Source organism: Habropoda laboriosa, unplaced genomic scaffold (assembly GCF_001263275.1).
Source record: "Habropoda laboriosa isolate 0110345459 unplaced genomic scaffold, ASM126327v1 scaffold269, whole genome shotgun sequence".
NCBI classification, from domain to species: domain Eukaryota; kingdom Metazoa; phylum Arthropoda; class Insecta; order Hymenoptera; family Apidae; genus Habropoda; species Habropoda laboriosa.
The window spans coordinates 337,571-341,323 of record NW_017100417.1 but is presented as its reverse complement, the minus strand read 5'-3'; the positions used below and the strand labels follow the sequence as shown (position 1 = coordinate 341,323).

Sequence of the window (3,753 nt, the reverse complement as noted above, 5' to 3'; positions counted from 1 at the left end):
TTCCTTTCTGCGCGCCGTTTTCCAGCGTCCACTACCCGCCGAAAGTTTTACGCGTCAGTCGTAAACGACTAATTGGGATGCAATTGTGATTCAAAGACTCGACTGGGAGTTTCGGTTCTGTGATTGCTGGTTGTAAATTTTAGACCGGAAAATGGTTTGATCTTTGTGTTCACGGTTGTTTCCAGCTTTGATAGTTAGAATTTGCGTAAATTTTTATTTTTATTAGGAATATGTAAAAAGTGGGAAACCGGAGCGATTTTAGGATGATTTTATAAAATATGAAAAATTGTTAAAGAAAATATAGAGATATAGAAATTAAAGGGGATATTCGGGGTTAGATGGCTGATTTTTCAGCCGATTTCATGATTTTTTTTTCTGGGGGATGAGAAAGGTTACGATGTTGGTGCTTTGTGTGTAGCTTTAGTCATCTCTTGGCTGGACAGAATTGGTAGTAAAGACGTGAAATGTTTGCAACACTCAGGATCATATGCCGTGGCATGCGAACATCCTTGTCCCAGGGCTGACGACTTCCCTGTTACCTAGAAAAAATTGAATCAAGCGTTTTTAAATCCTTAAAGGTGGTCCTTATATAAAACTATTGGTCCAACCGTGATCGTAAATTTACAAATTTTTTTTGGGAAATGGCAATTAATTAAAATCAAAAATATGTTTTTTTTCTGTAAGTTTCCTAAGTTTTAGGCGCCAAGAAAGCGAAATTTTGAAAATATTGACCTGATTTTGGTTAGGACGATAGCAATAGATGTTCCGAGTATGCGTTATAAAGGGGAAAGCAGTCGGTCCAATAGTTTCCGGGAAAAACTTCGAAAAGTGTTGGAAAAGTGTTTAAAGGTTTTCATAGATAAAATCAATTTCAAAAAATCATTTAACATACATATTCTGCAGACTATAAGGACCGCAAAAATGTAAAAAAAAAAAAAAAGAATATTAACTTCTTTAAACCCGAAAACCATTTTAATGACAGGAAACATTTGGACAATAGCGTAACTGATACTAATTTTACGAAACCGAATTATGTTGTTATTCCACGATCAAATTAGTTCTAAAAAATTACGCCTGTTCAGTAATTTATTAGCTATTAGTGCATGCCACGGTATTGCATATATTAAACGTAGATTAACGAGAGGAAATAATCGAAACTAAATGTAGGTCTTATTATTGAATTTGACGAGGGATTATGATCATTTGAAAAACGTTTCACTATGTACGCAGTAATGTAAATAATCCATTGAGGGTTTAATAAAACGTGGTGGATATTCTTTTAGAATTCTTTCATAAAGCACGTTCTGCAGAACCCATGAAAAAGTTAATTACTGCCCTTAAAACTCAACCCTTCTTTAACTCAGTCATTCGTAGTTCAAATGAGAAAAAATTCATGTCGCGTTGCGAGCCAACACTGCGCATATTTGTGCGTTGGGATACCCTTTTGATTCATCTTCGTATTATGCTTTTTCTCGACTTTCTTCGACCATTGTTCCCTATTATTAAATCAAATTTACAACATCAAGTTTGCTACACATTTTACAAGATATTTATAGCAATCGAGATAGCTATGTTGCTGAGAAAAGGGTGCTTAGAGCCTACTAAAATGTGTAGGATAATTAAAGTACTCTAAAAAGAATGTGACAAGGTCTAAGAACAATATTTTCACTGTTTATTTTCTTAGACGTAAACTTTTGCTGACATTTTTTTACCGAGCTTAATACTTGAAGGAAAATGGATAAATGACCGATTGTGAAGTATCGATCCTTGTACGAGTGCTAAGTCCTAAACCTGTTATTTGAAATACAACAGAAATAATGCCGCTTGCCAGTCATTTATTTGTAGCAAATTCAATAATTTTGAAAAAATTGCGATCAATTCTGGTATTAACAGACATTCATGATTTAAGTATTGTTTATGAACATAAAAATATGAGCAGAAGCAACAGTTTACAACGAACTTTTTGATGCAACTTCCTCGAAAAGTAAGCCGCTTACGGAAAAAATGTTACTCCACAATTCAGGTCTATTATTACATGCAGAATTACCCTCTTCCACGTTTTATCGCCCATCTCGGTTCACCTTGTACGACAAACACAGCCATTCCTCATAATATTACAGGTTTGTGAAAATTTCTTTGAGAGGATTCTCAAAATTATTTAACTAGCCATAAAAAGTTGTACACTCGACGCAATTCATCGGATTAAGGGGAAAGTTGCGCGAACGGTGGCGGTATCGAGGGATTTCGCGGTGCGCGGTACACGATGTCCTGATAGCGAGCTGATAAGTCGGAACTGGCCATCGGACGTGGCACTTATTAAATTCCCCGTTTCTCGAGCCTTTTACGATTCGCCGTTCGGTAGCTCGCGAGATCCACGGTCGAAATGGGCAGTGCCGAGCGACCTGCGGAGCGTTACGCGTTGGAAACTAGCCGCCGCGACGCTGCGTCGAATTTATGAACGTACGTGGCGGTAGAAGGATTACACGGCCCTGCTACTTACTGGAAGTCCGCCATCTTGGCCGGCTGTAGCCGACGTTGCGTTGGAAACTTTGAAATTTACGAGGAAAACATGTCCCCCCGCGATAAAGTACAGCAACTCATAAACGAAAGATAACCGGAGGGCGGGGTGGTGCGTGGGCCAAACTGCGAAGGGCACGAAGGATGTGGAGAAAGGACACCGTGGGAAGGGTAAGAAGGGAATTTCAGGTTGCGTTCTAGTCGCCGTGAAACTCCATAGACGCGTTTCACTCCATGAACAGCGAGGCGATGCGAGGAGGGGGCTTACACCGACGTTATTATGGGGATCAAGGGTTCACCTGGGTATTGAAACGCCGCTCCGTAACAATGGACGATCTACGATCCAACCGTGGAGATCCTGCGTTCACCTTACGCTCTCTCTCTCCCCCTCATCTTCTCTCTCTTACACTTGGTAACTGACTCTCTTTCTCACTCCCCCATCACTTTCTCTCCCCGCCTCTCTCTCTTTTACTCACTCACTCTTACTCTTTTACTCACTTACTTTACTTACTCTCTTTTACTTTCTCTCTCCCTTTCATGTCATTTTCTCTCCTCTCTCTTATTCACTCACTCATTGACTCTCTCTCACCCTTATTACTCTCTCTTTTCTCTCTCTCTCTCACTCTTTCTCTCTTCATCCCCTATCACTCTCTCCTCTCTCTCTCACTGACTGTGTGTTTCCCTTCATCCCCCATGACTCTCTCCTGTCTCACTCACTTTCTTTTTCTCCTTCTCGCTTTCGGCCTCTCTCTCTCTCTGTCTCTCTAGCCGCTTTTATTTCAAGCGAAGAAAACTTTTCCTATCTATGAGCAGCGTCCTGCCCGACGTCGCCCTTTGAAGCCAGCCTGCCCGTTAAGAAATGGCCGATCTGCGAGCATCCTCCTTCAATTCGATGAATTTTATGGCCAGACTTCGACTAAGACCTCTTTTTTCCTTTCACGTCCGCCACTTTAAATCTCTTCGTCGTATAGACTTATCGTCTGGCCAAGCTTGTTTGCATCGCGATCCTGGCATATATCCATTGGCTTTTTTCTTCTTTCGGATCGATAATCGACAGGCTCGATTCTGAGCCAATTGAATTACTAATTGGTAATTATCGTCTTCGTTATTGGGTTTTAATACGGTCAATTAATGCCAGGGTCTTTAGTGCGATATAATAAGGAACATATCCCTTGCAGCGTATTCAGTGGTTTTTTGTTTGAGAATTCAATCGGTGGTATGATCTGCAAGGAAAGC

General features: G+C 40.4%; 1 pseudogene; it reads right to left on the bottom strand.

The window, feature by feature from the left end:
• Positions 1–392: 392 nt before the first annotated feature.
• The window catches only part of LOC108575484, a 5,223-nt pseudogene continuing 1,862 nt past the window's right edge, over positions 393–3,753 (bottom strand).